Source organism: Vombatus ursinus, unplaced genomic scaffold (assembly GCF_900497805.2).
Source record: "Vombatus ursinus unplaced genomic scaffold, bare-nosed wombat genome assembly UNPS02014794.1, whole genome shotgun sequence".
NCBI classification, from domain to species: Eukaryota; Metazoa; Chordata; class Mammalia; order Diprotodontia; family Vombatidae; genus Vombatus; species Vombatus ursinus.
In genome coordinates, this window is record NW_020954572.1 from 7674151 (window position 1) to 7695007 (window position 20857).

Below are 20857 nucleotides of genomic sequence, written 5' to 3' on the forward strand. Positions count from 1 at the left end.
CTTCCTTTCTTTCTTTCTTTCTTCCTTTCTTTCTTTCTTTCTTCCTTTCTTTTGGATACATACCTAATAGTGGTATTGATGGGTGAAAGGGAATGCATGGTTTTATTGCCTTTGGACATAGTTCTAAATTGCTTTCCAGAATAGTTGAATCAATTCAAAACTCACTAATGGCGCATTCGTGTCTCAAGTTTCTTACATCCCCTTCCAACATTCATCATTTTCCTCTTCTTTCATATTAACCAATTTGATAAGTGTGGGTTGGTAAGCTCAAAGTTGTTTTAATTTGCATTTCTCAAATCAATAGTGATTTAGAACTTTTTTTCCATATAACTATAAATAACTTTGATTACTTCTTCTGAAAACTGTTCATATTCTTCAACCATTCATGAGTTGGGGAATGGCTCTTTTTTATATTTAAATTTGACTCAGTTCTCTACATATTTGAGAAATGAGGCTTTTATCAACAAAATGTGTTACAATGTTTTCAGTTCCTATTTTTCTTTCTCTTTATCCTTACTCTGTCTCTCTACTTTCACCCTTTCCATCCTCAAAAGTGTTTTTCTTCTATCACCTCCCCCAATCTGTCCTCTCTTCCATCAAAACTCCCCCCTTTTTCTTTTTTTTTTCTTCTTCCATCTTTTTCTACTTTCATGCAGGGTAAGATAGATTTCTATACCCAACTGAATGTGTTTATTATTCTCTCTCTGAGCTAATTTTGATGAGAGTAAGGGTCAAGTACTCTCCCTGCCTCCCCTGTCTTCCCCATGCACTGCAAAAGCTCTTTTGTACCTCTTTTGTATGATATAATTTATCCCATTATGCCTTCCCCTTTCCTTATCTCCCAGTGCATTGCTCTTTCTCATGCCTTACTTTTATTTTTTTTAGATCATCCCTTCATATTCAACTCACACACATGCCCTCTTTCCATATATACTCCTTCTAGCTGCCCTAATAATGAGACAGTTCATAATGAGTTACAAGTATCATTTTCCCATGTAGGGATATAAAGAGTTTAATCTTATTGCGTCTCTTATGATTTATCTTTCCTATTTACTTTCTTATGCTTCTCTTGAATCTTATATTTCAAAGTCAAATTTCTTATTTGGTTCGGGTTTTTTCATCAGAAATACTTGAAAGTCCTCTATTCCATTGGATATCCATTTTTTCCCCTGAAGTATTATACTGTTTTGCTGAGTAGGTGATTCTCAGTTGTAATCCTAATTCCTTTGCCCTGCAGAACATTATATTCTAAGCCCTTTGATACTTTAATGTAGAAGCTGCTAAATCTTTAGTTATCCTGACTCTGGCTCCATATTTCAATCATTTCTTTCTAGCTACTTGCAATATTTTCTCTTTAACTTTGGAGATATGGAATTTGTCTATAAAATTCCTGGGAGTTTTCTTTTGGGGATTACTTTCAGGAGGGAGTTCTTTCAATTTCTATTTTACTCTCTGGTTCTAGAGCACCAAGATAATTTTCCTTGACAGTTTCTTGAAAGACGATTTCTAGGCTCTTTTTTGATCATGGCTTTCAGGTAGTTCAATATGTCTTAAATTTTCTCTCTTGGATCTATTTCCAAGTAGTCTTTTTTTTAATGAGATATTTCACATTTTCTTCTATTTTTCCATTTTAAAATTTAGTTTTATTGTTTAATGTTGTCCTGTGGAGTCATTAGCTTCCATTTGTCCAATTCTAGTTTTTAACAATTATTTTTTTAACTTCCAGTGGCAAGATGGTGGAGTAAGGAAAGACCCCCTCTGAAACTCTCCCAAATTCCCCTCCAAAAAACTAGAAAACTGCCTCAGAATTGATCTAGGAGCAAGGAAGCAGCTTATCAGCTTGGCAGGAAAGGTCTGTCTCACTAAGATGGGAGGGAAATGAGGTCTAAGGACCACAGTAACAGCAGCTTCATAGCAGGGGGCCTGCAGCAAGGCTCCAAGTCTGGGGCAATCCACCAGTGAGGCCCCACCTTCCTGAAAACCAGTGGTCGTCTGGGCAAGTGAGTGCACAGCAAGTCTCCATCTCATTGACCTCACCCCCAGTACAAGCCACCAGCTGACCTCATTGCTGATCAATAGTGAAGCCCCTCCCCAGGGCTGGCCAACAGTGAGACCCCATCCCTGGGGCTTACCAGTAGAGAGACCTTGTTTCTATAGCAACCCAGTAGCAGGGCCCCACACCTCAGGCAGATCAGCAATAAAATTATTCTTCCAGGGCCAGCCACCAGAAAGACTATGTCACCATAACAACCTAGAAGCAAGGACCCACCCCTGGATAAGGCCAGCAGCTAAATACCATACCAAGGGAGGCCAACAGGGAGGTCCAGTCCTCCAGAACAAGCCAAAAGGGAAGCACACCCTCTAGATAAAGCAAGCAGGTAAGCCCTGAAGCATAGTGAAAGCCAGCAGTGAGACCCAAAGTTCCAGCACAAAAAGTTTGGGACAGTGCAGGACCAGAAGCCAAATCTCACATTAAAAACACCAAGCCACAAAAAGAGTAGAAAAATGAGAAGCAAACAAACACAATAACAACAAAAGAACTTGACTATAAAAAGTTACTATGGTGATGGAGAATCAAGGCATAAATTTAGAAGAGGACAATAATGTAAAACTGGCTACATGTGAAGCCTCAAAGAAAAACGTAATTTGGTCTCAAGCCCAAAATGAATTCCTGGAACAACTTAAAAAGGATTTTAGAACAAAAATTAGAGAAGCAGAAGAAAAACTGGGAAAATAAATAAATGAAAGTAATGTAAGATAATCATGGGAAAAGAATCAACAGCACGGGAAAAACTATACAAAAATTTAATGAGAAAAATAACACCTTAAAAAATAGAATCAGCCAAATGGGACAAAAGAATAAAAGCTCACTAAGGAAAATAATTCCTTAAAAATTAGGATTGAACAAGTGAAACTAATGATTCTATGAGACAACAGGATATGATGAAACAAAATCAAAAAAGTAAAAAAAATAGAAGAAAATGTAAAATTTCTCATTGGAAAAATAACAGACCTAGAAAATAGATCCAAGAGAGATAATATGAGAACTACTGGACTATCTGAAAACTCCCTTCTTTCCCTCTACTGTAATATGTCTTTGTGCCTCTTCATGTGATGTGATTCACCCTTTTCTGCTTCTTCCTTTCCTTTTCTTTCATTATAGTTTCTTTTCACCACTTCATGAGGTTTTTTTTTTATCATTACATCGAAGTTAACTTAAACCCACCCCCTATGTCTATTTATATCCATTCTGAATGTCATAATAAAGATACAGTTCTCAAAAGTTATAAATATAATCTTGCCATGTAGGGATGTAAAGAGTTTACCCTTATTGAACAGCATTTTGTTGGTTTGTTGTGTTCTTTTTTTTTTCCTTTCCTGTTTACCTTTTCATGCTTCTCTTGAGTCTTTTATTTGAAGATCAAATTTTCCATGGAACTCTGCTCTTTTCATCAAGAAAGTCTGGAAGTCCTCTATTTCATTGAATGTTCATCTCTTCCCCTGAAAGATTATGCTCAATTTTGCTGGGTAGTTGATCCTTGGTTGTAATCCAAACTCTTTTGGCTTATGCAATATCATATTCCAAGCCTTCTGATTTTTAATGTGGAAACTGCAAAGTCCTGTGTAATCCTGACCACGATGTTTGAATTGTTTCTTTCTGTCTGCTTGTGGGATTTCCTCCTTGATCTGATAATTCTGGAATTTGGCTACAATATTCCTTGATGTTTTCAATTTGGGATCACTTTCAGGAGGTGATTGGTGGATTCTTTCAATGACTGTTTTACCCTCTGGTTCTAAGGCCCTAGTTTTCCTTGAAGATCTCCTGAAAGATACTGCCCAGGCTCTTTTTTTCATCATGGCTTTCAGGTACACCAATAACTCTTAATTTATCTCTCTTGGATCTATTTTCCAAGTCAGTTGTTTTTCTAATGAGGAATTTTATATTTTCTTCTGGTTTATTTTTCATGCTTTTGATTTTGTTTTACTGATTCTTGATGTCTCATGGAGTCATTAGCTCTCACTTACCCAATTCTAATTTTTAACAAATTGTTTTCTTCTATTAATGCTTTTGTACTTTTTTTTTTCCATTTGGTTTATTTTACTTTTTAGGGAGTTGTTTTCTTCAGTGTACTTTTTTTCCATTTTGTCAATGTATTTTTAAATGAATTGTTCAGTTTTTCTTCTACCTCCCTTATTTGACTTTTAAAATCCTTCTTGAGCTCTTCCAAGAAGATTTTTGGGCTTGAAAACAATTCATATCCCCCTCAAATTTTTAAATGAGGTTTCAGATGTGAGTATATTGACAATGCTATCCTCTCCTGAATTTATGTTTTGATCTTCCCTGTCACCAAGATACTTCTCTATGGTCATTGTTTTTCTATGTTGCTTCTTGATCATGTTTTTTTGCTTTTTTTCTGGCTTTTAAAGTTGATCTCTGCTTCTGGGACATAGGAGGCACTGTCCCAGGCTTCTTGTGCTGGGGGCTAGGGGCCTGGTTACTGATTTTCTGAGGTGGGGCTTGCTACTGGCTTGCTGGGAAGCCTCCCTTCCTATATACTGGTCCTCATCAGCCATAGCAAAAGGAACCTTTCCCATTAATCCCCCTATCCTCACAAGTTAAAAGACTGGTGTATCAAGTCTTTCTGCTGACTCTACTATTTTAGGATTTTCCCTGGAGCAATATTTTCTGGGGGTTTTTAAGGTCAGTATGAGAGGGCAAGGGCAATTTACTACTTACTCTGTCATCTTGGCTCCTAGAAGTCTAAATAGGTGACTTTTAGACATTCAGTCTGTGGGCTAATAGCTCCAGGAGCAGTGCTCTCACTATTGTCGCCACTCCTGCTGTTGATTCAGCCACTCCCTAAGTCTGTTCCTGGTTTGCTGGTGCAGGGGCTGTACTAGTATGCCTTGTTCTGGACTGTATTTCTCTCTAAACCAGTTCCAACATACCCCTCCCACTGACTTTCTCAGTTGTCTCTATTATGTTTTTAATGTGTTATTTTCTTCAGTGTTTTTTTGTCCTTCCTTTATTAAGCTGTAGACTCTTTTCCTAAGATTTTCTTGCATCACCATTGTTTCTTTTCCTAATTTTTCCTCTACCTTTCTTATTTGATTTTCAAAATCATTTTTTAGTTCTTCCAGGAATCCTTTTTGAGAAGGAAACCAAGTCATTTTTTTTTCCTCTGGGGCTTTGGATATAGTAGTTTTGACTTTGTTGTGTTCTGAGTTTGTGTTTTGATCTTCCCTGTGACCATAATTACTCTCTGCAGTCAGTATCTTTTTTTGTTGTTGTTGTTTGCTCATTTTTCCAGCCTATTTCTTGACTTTTAACTTTATATTAAAGTTGCACTCTGATCCCAGGGTGGAGAGAGCACTGTCCCAAGCGTCAGATCTTTTGTGCAGCTATTTTTATAGCTAGCTCTGGGAGTCTGTAAGTTTTCAGTTCTTCCAATGTGGCATGATGTAATTTGAGGTCTTTTTACTCCTGGCCTGCTCTCTGTTGTGTGAGTGAACATAAGCTCTCTTTTCCACCAAAGAACTATGACCAGAGTCCTTGTTCCCCTGAAGCTGCAAGTTCTATTGTGCTAGTGTTCCCAGGGATCTGAATATGGATCAGGATCTGAGTATGGGCAATTCAATAGAATTCTGCACACAGTGCCAGCAAAGGAACCCCTGTAATCTCCTTTTGAACTGTTGTCTGACCTCCTCACCACATGTGGGCTGAGCACTAGAAGCTGCTATTGCCACTGTTCTCAGTTCAGTCACCCTCAAGGTCAGCTGGTAGTTTGCTGTGGCCAGACTCATGCTGGGAGCAGCCTGGGTTAGACTGTGCTCCACTTTCACCCCAATGTGACACACTTTTCCTGCCAGCTGTTTAAGTTGTCTCAGACTGGAAAATTGTTTCACCCCATACTTTTGTGGGTTTTGCTCCTCTAGAATTCATTTTGAGGAATTATTTAAAGTTGTTTGGAGGTGAATGTTGGGAGACCTCAGCTGAGTTCTTTCTCTACCATCTTGGCTCCATCCCTGGAAGTGCCTAAGTAAATTATGTTGACAATAATAATCTAAAAATATACTAATAAATACAATCACAGAGAAATTCAGTTTTAATCGAATTAAGAAAGAAGAAAATACTGAGCTGTGTAGCAATCTTCAATTTCAAAAATTCTTGAAAATTCAAATACATATGTGTTTTTGATCATTTGAAGATATCTCCAAAAAAAAAGAAGAAGAAGAAAAGAAATACTAAGCATTCTGCAAAGGTAAAAAGTGATATACCATTCTATGCTATTTTATCTAAGGATGTCATAGACTTTTCCTTTTAATAAATTGCAGTGTTTCTCTGAAAAGAACCTTAAGAATGTTTGATATGTATGAAAAACACACTTGGAAAAGAAACCCAAGTTCCTGTGACTTTGATTTGCAAAGTAACAGTTAATATATGTGACCAAACATCTCCTTTGAAACTTGAGAAAGGGATAGAGCCAAGATGGCACTGTAAAAGCAGTGACTTGCTTGAGCTCTCCCCCAAACTTCTCCAAATACCTCTTATAAATGGCTCTAAACAAATTCTAGAGGAGCAGAACCCACAAAAAGACAGAGTAAAACAAATTTTCCAGCTCAAGACAACCTGGATGGTTCATTGGAAAGATCTATCATGCCTGGCTGGGAGAGGAATGCACTTCAGTGTGGGAACATAGGCAAAAACCAGGCCTCAGAAGACTGAATCATGGGCAGCTGTGGTGATTTCCAGACTTCTCAACTCACAAATGCCAAAGACAACTTAGAAGGTCAGTAGGAGAAGTCTGTGACTGTGCTGAGAGAAAAGCTCGGTCCCATTCCCAGTCCATGCACAGCCCTGGGGAGGGGAAGGCGTAGCTGCTTCTAGAATTCAACCCACAAACTGAGAGGGAATCCAGTGACTGATCAGAGGAGGATTGTAGGGATCTCTTTTTTTCTTCTGAGGCAGGAACCTCTTACTTTGATCTGGGTCACAGTTCTGGGTGGCGGTCCTGGGGCGAGGAGGAGTGCTCGTGTGGTGGAGCTTGTAGTGGTGGAGAGGTAATCCTCCTCACAGTTCCAAGGCAGAAAATAGTGCTGGTGGTCACTCATAGGTCAGAGCACAGGCCAGGAAAGGAGTACACACCTTGCCCTTGATCATACCATCTTGGAAGAACTGAAAATATACAGGTCCTTAGAAGTATCTCTGAAAACAGTTCCACAAAACCCCTGAAGTTTGGGACACTACATTCTCCACACTGGAAGCAGACCCCTACCTTAACAAAGCATCTATAACTCAAGTAATTGGTTGGGATCATGATAACACTATGTAAAAAAAAGTCAGACCATAGTATCTTTCTTTGTTGAAAAAGATCATAACATACAACCAGAAGAAGACAACAAGTCAAAGCTCTTATATCTAAAGCCTCCAAGAAAAAAATATGAATCAGTCCCAGGTCATGGAAGAGCTCAAAAAGATTCTGAGGATCAAGTAAGAGAAATAGAGGAAAAATTGGGAAGAGAAATGAGAGAGATGCAAGAAAATCATGAAAAACAAGTCAACAGCTTGCTAAAGGAGACTCAAAAAATACTGAAGAAAATAACACCTTAAAAAATAGCCTAACCCAAATGGCAAAAGAGGTCCAAAAAGCCAATGAGGAGAAGAATGACTTAAAAAGCAGAATTGGCCAAATGGAAAAGAAAGCCCAGAAACTCACTGAAGAAAATACTTCCTTAAGAATGAGAATAGAGCAAATGGAATCCAGTGACTTTATGAGAAATCAAGACATTGTAAAATAAAACCAAAAGAATGAAAAAAATAGAAGGCAATGTGAAATATCTCACTGGAAAAAACAAACAAAAAAAAAACTGACCTGGAAAATAGATCCAGAAAAGAGAATTTAAATATTATTGGACTATCTGAGAGCTATGATCAAAAAAAAGAGCCTAGATATCATCTTTCAACAAATTTTCAAGGAAAACTTCCCTGGTATTCTATAACCAGAGGGCAAAATAGAAATTGAAGGAATCCACTGATCACCTACTGAAAGAGATCCCCAAAGGAAAACTCCTAGGAATATTGTAACCAAATTCCAGAGTTCCTACGTCAAGGAGAAAATACTACAAGCAGCCAGAAGCAGCTTCTACATTGGGACCGGAGGGCTTGGAATATAATATTCTGGAGGGCAAAGGAGGTAAGATTACAGTCAAGAATCACTTACCCAGCAAAACTGAGTATAATCATTCAGGGGAAAAAATGGTCATTCAGTGAAATGGAGGACTTTCAAGCATTCTTGATGAAAAGACCAGAGCTAAATAGAAAATTTGACTTTCAAATACAAGACTCAAGAGAAACATGAAGAGGTAAACAGGAAAGAGAAATCATAAAGGACTTATTAAGGTTGAACTGTTTACATCCTGCATGGAATGATGATATCTGTAAGTCATGAGACTTTTGTTAGTATTAGGGAATTTGGAGGGGAAAAAATTATATGCATAGATAGATGGCACAGAGTGAGTCGCAAAATGAAGGGGTGATATCTGGAGAATAAAATTAAGGATTGAAAGAGGATCATACCGGGAGAAGGAGAAGGGGAGAGATAGAATGGGATAAATTATCTCACATAAAACAGACAAGAAAAGGCTTTTACAGTGGAGGGGATGTGAGGGAGGGTGAGAGGGAATGAATCAACCTTATTCTCATTAGATTTGGCTTAAGGAGGGAATAACATACGCACTCAAATGGGTATGGAAATCTATCTTAATCTACAGGAAAACATGGGGGAAAGGAAAAAGAGAACAGGGGGATAATAGAAAGGAGGATAGTTTGGGGGAGGGGGTAATCAGAAGTAAACACTTCTGAGGAGGGACAGGATCAAAAGAGAGAATAGAATAAATGGGAGATGGAATAGGATGAAAAAAATAAAATAAACTTGAGAGAATATCAGAAGTTCAATTTTGTAAAAGATCTGAGAGGCCAACTCATTCAGTCAATATGTTATAAAAGCCCAGGAAATTCTCCACAAGATATCCACACTGACAAGATAACCAATCTTCTGAACTTGTGTCCATTCTGAGTAGCTAGAGTAGCTAGAGTAGCTAGTACAGTGGAGATAGTGCTGGTCTTGGAGTCCAGGTGACTCATCTTTATCTTTCTGAGTTCAAATTTGACCTCAGATACTTACTAGCTGTGTGACCTTAGGTAAATCACTTAATGTTGCATGCTTCAGTTTCTCATCTGTAAAATGAGCTGGAGAAGGAAATGGCAAACCACTCCATTATCTTTGCCAAGAAAACCCCAAGTGGAGTCACAGAAAGTCAGAGATGATTGAAAATAACTAAACAACAAAAAGTTCATTCTGCCACTCTTTTCCCTAAAGTGAGTCTTTGCCAGTAGCCCCAATAAGAAATAAGGGTTGACAACATCTCCCCAAATTATTTCTAAGCAATGCCATATTATAATAATTTAGTTACAGAGAAATTACCATAGCATTATGATAAAAATGTGAAAACTTTATATTTTAACTGAATTATTGAGTAAAATTAGTTATATTAATTTATTTAAAAGAGAATTGATTCACACAATTCTATAGTATGTATGCATATTTATTTCATTGTTTTAGAATCAGCTTAAAAAAACTAATGAGAGTTTTATTGACATCCTCTACTATCCTTTGTTGTAAAGGTGCTGGTATATATATAGTAGGCATTTTCTTCTACAGAAGAAGCTTTGAAACAAAGAACCCACTTGTAACTCTTATTGGAATCTTATCATCAACTTTTAGACTACAAAGTTGTCCAAGTTGTCACTAGGGGTTTCATGATGCCAATCAATTACATTCCTGAATTAAGAACAAATGGAAAGTTGTCTTTGATAGCTCTTTTATAGCTGGATACAGCTGGATAAAAATCAACTGCCAAGGGAACTTAATTTTCTTTATCATCAATTTGACATTGGTTAACAGATGGCTTCTGGATAGGATGGTAGTCTTCTTAATGTTTCTCTTTACATAGTGCAGCAAATACCGTTGGTTAATAGCCTGATTATTAAATTTGATTCTTTCCCAACAGCATCCTTCATCCTTATAGAAACTTTGCATTTTATGAGCAAAGTCTGTAAAGAACATGGACTTCATTCTTTGAAACAGCAGTCAGTTGGAACAAAAGGAAGTGTACCAAATTGTGTGCAATTTGTCACTGTTTTCAAATCCTTTTTGTTATATAATGTTCCCAGAATTCAAAATTTATCTATAATCATGAGAAGTTAAAGAAATATTAAAAAATTGTGTAGAGAAAACTATATCAGAAGAGACCACTCTATTTCTTTGAGAATGAATATAATTTTTGAATACTATTTGAAGAAAATAGGGAAGGAAATGGTTCAAACAACCTGTCATGTTGTTATAGGAATCGATTTTTGTTTTGCGATGGCTTTGAGAAATTAGGATTTAAAGAGGAGATGGTGACATCAGCAACAGTGTCATATAACATTAGGTTGATGAAAATATAATGATTAGCTTAAAGGAAATTAAGCATGATAGCTTTCTTCAAATTTCTGAGTTTATCATGTAAGGAGGAATTTGACTTATTCTTGATAGCTGAATAGGGGAGATGGAGGACCAAAGTATATAAGTTATAGCAATACAAGTTTGTGTTCAATATAGTTAATGGAGATGCCCCAAAGTGAAATGAGTTCCTTCTTGAAGTAGTTATGTTCTTGCTTTACAGGAGGTGTGCAGAACAGAAACTTATTGGCAATTTTTTAATAGATTGTTGGCTACTTATTATAGATTTTAAAAAATGGATTTATGTATTGGGCATGGGACTGAACTATGTTGATGAATCTGCAGGTTCATTTTCATCCCAAGATTCTATGAATAAAAATCCCATATTAACAGAAATTAAAGAGAAATGACCTGCAATGGATGGCATTAGTTTCTGTTGCTTGAACTGTTAAGAGAAAATACTAACTCATTTCATGACACTGGGAATTTAAAATTAGATATTCTCTAAATAAAGACATGCTTTTGAGATAATTTGACTACATAAAACTTATCACCTTAATTTTGCATAAATCTGATAAAATAACCATTTTGATTACATGAACTTTGTTGTTCCTATAAAAAAAAGTAGAAAATTATTATTCACTGGAACTGTTATCAATTATATATACACTTTCAGACTAAGTGTCTTTATTCTTTGAATTCTCTCTCTTTTCATCAATTAATTTTTTAAATGATAGAATGTCTGGGGAGGAAGAGGAAAAAAAGACATTTAAAATCACCTGCCTGCTCTCTTGCAAGTGACAAAATGTGTCATCTTATTCCTACCTTAAGTGTCCTAAGTAGAATCCAAAAGTGGGCTCTGTGGAATCTGAAAGATTTCAGTATGCTGTTTTTGCCATTTTGACAGAGGAAGAGCTGAATTAAAACTACTCGTAATGAATATGTCTTGGAAACTCATGCTACCACCTATGGGAAATGAAAATTCTAAGTAATTAAACTAGAATAGGGAAATTACTTTTGCCAACTATGGAAGGAAATAGAAACCTGTAAATGATTCTTAAAACTATTAACACTGTCAGTGAAAAGTCCACTTGGGGAAAGTTACAAGTTCCTAGAAAATCCTTTAGAAAACATGGGTTAAATGTGGCAACACAGAGGCTTAGATGGAAATATTATGACATTCATTTCAAGTAGGAAATTTGAATAGGGTTAAATTCCCTGTCTATAATAATTAACTGGATTGGAGCTAGATATGATGACTTATTATACTAGTATAGAATATTTATTCCTTTGCTTCCCCTACATTCAACTCCATTTTTCTCCCTGCCCTGTCCATTATATAGAATTTAGTTCCATTTGAGGTAATCATAGGATCACAATTTTAAAGGTATAAGTGAACTTAGATGGCATCTAGTTCAATCCATTTGAAGAATTGTAGTAGGCTCAGAGAAATCACTGCCTTTTCTAATGTCACACATGTAGTAATAATAATAATAATAATAAGTAGTAGTAGTAGTAGCAGCAGCAGCAGCAGCAGTAGCAGCAGTAGTAGTAGAGTAGTAGGAGTAGTAGTAGTAGGAGTGGTAGTAGTAGGTCACTATTTTTTTGGGAGGTTGTGCTGTTTTTTATTGTGTTTTCAATGGAGAAATATATCATCTGTTTACAAAATAGATCTTGAAAAATACAAGGAGTACAGATACTATAAAACAAAGCAAACTCTAGTCATGAGACACCATATATATCATGCAAAAGCAGCAGTCTGATCTCTGGATTATGAAAACTAGAATTAAAAAAAAATCACTACACAGAAAATTTCGAGATATGCTGTTTGAAAAAATTTAGGCACTGTTACATGAAACATTTAATAAACTGAATTTTATTTTTCCCCAATGTGTAAACAAAATGACAAGACTAAATTTGTGCCTGGCAATTTCCGTCTAAACTCCATAGCTACACAAAATACACAGACACCTTGTATGTTTCAACTGTTAGTATAATCTTCTTTTCATAGATGGTAGAAAGGGAGGGCAAGGTGGCTGCAAGGGGCAGAAGACAAGGGAAATAGAACTGTTGTATATTAAAGAAATGGTGAAAAGAAAACCTCAATTACTATATAGCCTAAGGGGAAAAAGAAACTACACCCTAACTTTATAAAATTAATTTAGAAGGACAGTAAAAAGTATAAGTAATTGCAATTTAACATGAAAAATGCAAATGGAGTAAGATGGAGCACAATGGAGGGTTCATAAAACATGCTAATCAGAAAATATGGGAATGTTTTGTTGGTTTTGCTTCTTCCCCCCTCCCTCCAATTAAAAATAAGTAACTAAATTTAAGTTTCCTATCTACATCTGGTATTTCCTCACATTTTCTAGATACTGGTATTCTGTTGCAATCAAGAAGGATTTTAAAATTCCTTTTAAAGAAAGGAGCTCCTAAATCTTTTAGATAGGACTAAGGAATAAAGCAGAGTAAAGAGAGCTGACTAGATGCCAAGTGCTTGCTAGAAACGATTTTTTAAAGTATGCACTTTTTTCTGTCTATAATACACTGACAATTTTTGGTGAGACATCTAAAAAATTTTTTAAAAATAGTTTTTAAATTCTTTGAGAAAATAGCTTTGCCTTTATGTTCAAGATTTGAAATGTTTTATTTGGCTGCAAAAGGAAATCTATGGAGTGCACATACAAAATTTTTATTTTAGTGATCAAATGGCCATCCTGAGAAATATCCTTTACAGGCACCACTTAGTCAACCAAAAGTTTGAAGCATATAAGACTAAAATGTGTTTTGTGTCATGTGGCCACAGAGTAATTTGTTTCAATTATGCCTTAAATAAATACTGGCATTATTTTTTGATGAAATTATTCCTATTGTGTGCATGCAAACTGAAAAAAAGAACAAAAACTGCTTTCAAAGAGAACATATTGAGAGCAAGAGAGAAGAATGGAGCTTTGCTAGCTCAAGCGAAAAAAATTTGCTTGTTTGATCACTGATTTGTATACATTATACAACTTTATAAATAAAATTGATACACTACTTCTTAATCATGTCCCATTCAAAACCAACTATTTCCCAATTATTATTTTAATTTGTCACATACCCCAAGATTTAACATTTCTTTTCAAGGATTATGTTTACTTCACTGGGATTGAACTAGATGTACCCTTATCAATTGACTCAAGTACAAATAGTAAAACCATTGTATAATGTTATCCAGTTTATAGAATAATGATGAAGAAACTTCGGGAAAAAATAAAAATGCATCAAGCTCAAGATTTAAAAATTAGTTCTACTTTTATTTTGCTAGGCAATGGGGTTAAGTGACTTGCCCAGGGTTACAGAGCTAGTAAGTGACAAATGTCTGAGGCTGGATTTGAACTCAGGCCCCCCTGACTCCAGGGCCCATGCTCTATCCATTGCATCACCTAGCTGCCTCACTTAGTTCTACTTTTAAATAAAAAGTACATAAAAGTTCATCATCAATATAAGAAATTTTGTACCAACTTATATTGCAAATTTTTCAAACAATGCATCAAACAGAAATCCAATCAGATGTTAAATAGTATTCAAATATAACAAGGTTCTTTTTCTCTCTTTTTTTTTCTAACAGCAGTAATCCTTTGAAATAGTTAGTTCAATTGTTGCTAACACATCACTAATAGTATTCCTGGCTTCACATACTAACCTGGACTTCTAAACAAGTGCTGATTGGCCCATTAAAGAGGTTCACCAAATAAACCTAAATCCATTTTCAGTCATGTCTAGTCTTGCACTCTCCATTCTCTTTTTTAGCATTAGAAGACAACAGGTTGACTTGGCAGATGTTGTTTATCTACCACTGTGGTTATTTTTACAGGTTCATTCTCAGTTTTATTGAATTGTTGATAACAGGGATAGCATTTGCAGGAAGAGCAGGGATATCTGAAAGGTCTGTACTGGATGTTTTCTTAGTTTCCTGTTTATCATATTCAGTCAAATCAAGAGAACTGGCATCTTCACTTGTGTCATCCTGCTCTTCTGTTTTGGTTTTCTTGGAACTCTCTTCTTTATGAGGTGAAGACTTCCTACTCCTACCATAGGATTAGGTATTTTTGTTGCTGTTTCCTGAAGGTCTTGGTTTTTGGTTTACCAGATGCATTGAGGCAATAACTCTGGAGACCATAGGCTTTGGTGGTGGAGAAATGACTGGCTATGTGGCAGTTTGAGGAATGCTTTCGTTTGAAGTACGCCCTGAACTTTCACTGGAATTTACTTGTGGCACAGAAACCTCAGTTGCCTGTATGTTGGTCACAGTTGCTGCTGTTACAGCTAGAGCAGGACTGTTTCTGCCCCGAGAGCTGCCAGAGCAATTTAATACACTGGTCTTTATAGCACTAGTAGGAGAAAGCACAAACATGCTGTTGTCACTATCCATAGACAAGTCTAGGCTGCTGTCATTCAGAACTGTCAATCAAATTTCTGATGAATGCTTTTTCTTTTTCTGAAGCACATGATTAGGTAGGAGTTAAGTTTCTTTTCTTTTATATACATTGCAACAATTTTCATATCCATCTCAAACATCTTGCTATTAATTGCTTGCCTGTAAACTGTATCCCTGAAAGACTGACTGTCATATGTAAGGTCAACACTGAGGTTTACAGAATTTTCTGGTTTTTGTTTTTTTTGTTTTATTTTGTTTTAACATTAATCCAATCAGTCCCATTGTATGAAATTCTTCCTTGTCAGGATTTTCCTTGGGTGCTGGAAATGACTAAGAATTGACATGAGCCAGTATAATAAATTCATTCTTCTCCAAACTTCCAACCAGGATTCAGATTTTTTTTTTGTTTCATCAAGCCCACCCATTCTATTCATTGCTTTTCTGTTGGTGTACTTCCTAGAAGTACACTATAATGCTTGTGCTTTTGAAAGCACTTAGGAGCTTCAAAATATTTGGACCACTCTACTTTAATCAACAAAATTTAATCTGTGATTGCAAGATTTTGTTTAAACTCCTCAACTATGACCACTCATATAGAAACGTACACATTGTGTGTTGTCTTCTGTTGTGGTTATGCTAGTATAATTAAAGGAATAACATATTACCAATGACTAGGGTTTACCCTTGGGTCCCATACAGGCAAATTAAGATTGCATTCTTCAGGTTGTTTCAATAGTATTGGATTTGGCCATGCCCATTTAGAAAACATCAAGAAAAATTTATGTACAAGAGTTGATTCTACTGCATTTTGATAAAGCTGGCAAGTTCTTACTACTAGCATAGCCCAAGAAACACCGCTGAGGAAAGTTAATATATTGGAATACATGTTGTGGGATTTGACCCAAAATTTTATAGCTCTCAGAGGTAGCCTGAAGTTGTCAATGTTTGGTACTAGATATAAAATTTTGTAGGTTACCCTGCAACCATTAAGACTTCTTATGCATCTAATATCTAATTTTTTTGTAGACTGTCATCATGTAGGAACAAACCTTCAAGAATAGTCTGCAGTGCTAATCTTGTAAACAAAATATCAGTCTCTATGCCATCAAAACATAGCTTCATAACTGATACAAACACTTCTTCAACAGTTCTTAAGTCTTTTTCTTCTTTTTGTAGCTTCAAGTTTATTATAGAATGAGGTAAAAAAGTCACTTCGATCAATGTGTCTCAGTGCAACGCACATGCATTGATATCAGCACCTTTAGTACGAACTCTTAATCTGTAGGATCCAAATGTAAAAATTTTTCCTCCAACATTTTCAATTACAGATTGTAGAAAATTTCTTGTTTTCACTGATTTCCTGCATCCATTCTTTTACCAATTTATCTAATTTTCCCAAAATTAAAATGCATTTGAGGTAAAAAGTTCTTGGGACAGTAACTGATATTGTTTAGAGTTTTGAATTCAGGTATAGTTGTCTGATGGATTATTAAGTCAATAACCCGCCACTGGAGAGATATGCCACAAGCTACTCAGAGAGAATGTGATCCTGAATTGTTATAGGTGGAGGTCTGCATCTGTGCTGCAGTTTCTCTTCCTCTTCAGAAACCAAAGGACTTTAGGTTTTCGATGTTTCTGTGTGAGTATGCAGTTTGTCCGATGGGAGAGGTAATACCTTGATGCTTCTGTAGAAGTCATGTTTGTTGCTGGTTTGGAAATGGAAAAGATATAGTCCTTGGTACCAGAACTATCCAGTCACCCCCCCCGCCACTCTCCACCACAGCCCACCCTGGGCATGATCTGCTGAGGTGGGGGTCACCTCAGTCCTGACTCCAACCCCACTCCCCCACCCGTGTCCATTGTTTTAAGCACTTCTCCTTTTTCCCCTTCATCCTAACATGGTAGTAGTTAGGCTTTCATAGCATATAAGATTCATTCTCTCATTTCAATCTCACAACTCATCTGCCCTTGTGATGTAGAGATTGCTATGTCCATTTTGCACAGGGAGAAGTGAGTCACAATGAATTTCCCCAAGAGTAATAATAATGACAGCTAATATGTATATACTGTTTACTATGTACCAGGCACTGTTCTAAGTGCTTTACAATTATTGTCTAATTTGATCCTCACAACAACTCTGGGAAGTAGGTGCTATTATTAACCTCATTTTACAAAGCAGAAAACTGAAGTGGAGAGAGGTTAAGTGACTTGCCCAGGGTGAGAGAGTTAGTAAGTATCTGAGACCAGATTTGAACGCAGTCTTCCTGACTCTAGGCCCAGCACTTTTTCAGGACTCCCTGCCTATAGGGAATCCAGTGTTCTCTTGATTCCAAATACTATCCAATTTTTAATATGAGTCTCCATCTTCTTTTCTTCTAGACAGTGCTTCTCTCAGTGACGACAGGCTACAGGAAAACTGAGTCTTGCATGATTGTGTACAATTAACTCGATTCAGATAAGGGAAGCGTGGGGTGATAAAATAACCAATTGGTCTTTTCAATGTGGCAATTCATTCATTCCATTCATTGTGGCAATATTTGTAGCATGACAGAAAGAGTACTGCATTATGTTATCAGAGCATCTAGATTTAAATCCTTACTGGACCATTTACTAACAATTTTGCTGTTGTCAATTAACCACTCCCCCAAGTTCATACTTTTAATTACCATAAATTAAGCTCCTAGGGGCAGCTAGGTGGTTAAAATTCTGGGCCTGGAAGTCAGGAAGACTCCTCTTATTGAGTTCAAATTTGGCCTCAGACATTTACTAGCTGTGTGACCCTGGACAAGTCACTTAACCCTGTTTGCCTCAGTTTCCTTATCTTTAAAATGAGCTGGAGAAGGAAATGGCAAACTACTCCAGTGTCTTTGCCAAGAAAACCCCAAAAGGGTTCAGGAAGAGTCAAACACAACTGTGAAATGACTGAAAAACAACAACAAGCATGTACTATGTACAAAGCACTGTATTTAATATGGTAAGGGATTAAGACGTGAATTCTACCTTCACAGAGTTTACAATATAACAGAAGGCATAATGTATATGCATAGACATAAAATGTTCTACAAAAAGATGCAATTCTTCAATTTTTTAAAGGATTCAAGATTTCATTATTCAGCGTATCTTCTCCATTAAAGCAGATCACAACTCACCTACTCCTTTGTAGATCATCTTCATAAATTTCTTTGGGGAAAAAAATCAGTCTGCTGGTCACCTTTCTGGTGATGAGTCTTTGAATTCAGTTAGATTGATTTTCAGATAATAGGCATATCTTAATGGATCCCTATTAAAACTTTGTGAAATTGGGTAGCACCTGAAAAACCTTGTTTTTCTTACTCCAGAAGAATGAAATTTCTTTGTGAGGAAGAACTCGTTTATTTTATTATTTTATCTTTATTGCCCCAAAAGATTCCTTGTATGTAGGAGGAATTTTATTCAATTGAATTCGAAAAACTGAAGTCATCTTTGTGCCATCATGAAGCAAGGTTGTAGGACTTTGGTGGGGCAAAGAAATAAACATTTATGGGCCTATAAGAAGTTTAGCACAGTACTAAGCACTTTGCAATTATTAGCTCATTTGATCCTCACAACAACTATGAGGGATAGGTGCTATTATTATCCTCATTTTACAAATGAGGAAACTGATGACAGATCAGGGTTAAGTGACTTGCCTGGAGTCACATAACTACTAAGTGTCTAAGAGTGAGTTCAAACTCATGTCTTCCTGACTTCATTCCCAACTCTCTATCCATTGTGTCACCCAGCTCTTATTGGAGGAAATTTACAACAGTGCAAAAATTATGATACAGCATATGTATCAATAAAAATAAATGATAAAAAGGATTCTACAGATCTTTTGAGGTCCTTACTACAACCTTAATTCAATCAGCTTTTATTAAATCTCTATTATGTGCCACAGAATGTACTACATGTTGGAAACAAAATGAAAGACTCTTTCCCTCAAGTAACTTTGTATTAATTTGATCAAAGAAAATGATATGTGACTAGATAAATACAATATTTATAAATAGATAAATACAATATTTATAAATAGATAAATACAATATTTATAAATAAAAAGAAAGTAATTTGGGGAGTGAGGCCATAACACTCATGGAAAATAGTGTGGGACTATTGTATTAGTTGATAATTCCTCTGAGTCTTAAAGGAGCTCAGGAATCAGAGGAGTCATAGATAAGAAGCCTGAAAATTCCAGGTGTGGGGCATGAGGCAGCATGTAAAAAGACACAGAAGTAGTGGATTGAATGAAGAAATGTGAGAGAAGGAAAGTGGAGGGTGGGGGGAGGGATTTAAGGAATGAGATTATGTAGAGTAACAGAAAATGAGGGAGAAAAATTATAGAAAAAGACCAAAAACAGACTAATGAAGCAAAAACATATTGCAGGCACTCTCATTTACAAACGCAGGTAGAAAATGAATATGATAGAATTTCATGAAGAAAACACAAAATTAACAAATGTAAAACTAAATTTTTAGGTGATCAATTTAGACCATATAGTTGGAATCACTTCCAAATCAACTAACAATCTACATTTTAGAAGTAACTATAAAATTAAAGGTAAATGAAAGATTGTATCTTTTGCATCTTCAGATTGGAGACAAATTGGTAAATGGACATAGGATGGAGACATTTATAAAAACAAAAATATGAATTTGTTGTTAAATAGATTAATTTAAAACCTTTTACATGTTTAAATCTAGTGCAGCTAAAATTGGAAGGAGAGATATGGATTGTGAAAACAAATATGGCACCCAATTTGTTTTTTAAAAAGTCCAAAATTATACATGTACAGCATTGATTTAAAAAAATACTAAAACCTTTGTGAAGCCACAATAAGATAATAAATCCTATGAACTAACAGTTTTCAAAAGAAGAAAAACAGTCAATAATCATTTTAAAAAAATCCAAAATCATTAACAATGAAATAGGTATTTTTGCTTTTGCTGGCAGATGACTGTGAATATAGCCTCTGGTCATTTTCATAATTTCTTTTCAATTTGTTGTGATTGGCCCTTTCTCATTTTCTATCTGATCATTTTTTCTTTCTCTTTATTTTTTTATTAAATTAGCCCTTTATCTATTGTTTGTTTTTTTCCAAAACACATTTTATTGATTCATTTTTGTTTTGAATGCTATATTTTATCCTTTGTTTTTTTATAATTACTCCTTTGCGCTTATTTTAATTAAATTTTGCTTTCTAATATTAAACTATATTAAACTAAATAATATTCTCTGTTCTTAGTGTAAATTTTCAGTTATTAAGTTGTCTCTAAGGACCACTCTGACTGTATCTCATAAATTTTGATAGGTTATATTACTACTGTCATTATCTTTAATGGATTTTTTATTGTTTCTATACTTTGATCTTTGACCCAAGTATTATTTAGAAAATAATTCTTAGCTTTCATTTAAGTTTGAACCTTTTTTATGAAATCTTCCTTATTAATTGTTTTATTGTGTCTATGAAAGCAATGTCTAAACTTCCTATCTTTTAGAATATATATTTTACTTCTTCCTGTATTCTCCCTGCCATGACCTCACTCTTTGATCATTTCTACCCTACTTTCCCATGCTCCAGATACGTGAATCTTTTTTTTTATCTAGCTCTTTGAGAGCAGAGACCTTCTTCTTCTTGTTCTTGTTCTTTTCTTTCCTTTACCAAGTGATATACATACTAAACATCTAATAAATTCTATCTTCCCATCTCTTTTAACTATTTACTTTTTGTTATTCTAGGAGAAATAAAAATATTTTTTATGTCCAACACTAGAGAGAGAGAAACAGAGAGAGATAGAGACAGAGACAGATTAAGGTGCTTTTCACTATTTAAGATTGCTGTGAGAAAAATATATATGCATATATATGTATGTATGTATGTATATATATATGTGTATGTATGTATGTATGTAT

The 20857-nt window shown here is 35.5% G+C and overlaps 2 pseudogenes; both read right to left on the reverse strand.

Moving 5' to 3' along the window:
• The window catches only part of LOC114048991, a 7133-nt pseudogene extending 1328 nt beyond the window's left edge, over nt 1–5805 (reverse strand).
• A 241-nt stretch (nt 5806–6046) lies between these two features.
• Nucleotides 6047–20857, reverse strand: part of LOC114048992 — a 35987-nt pseudogene continuing 21176 nt past the window's right edge.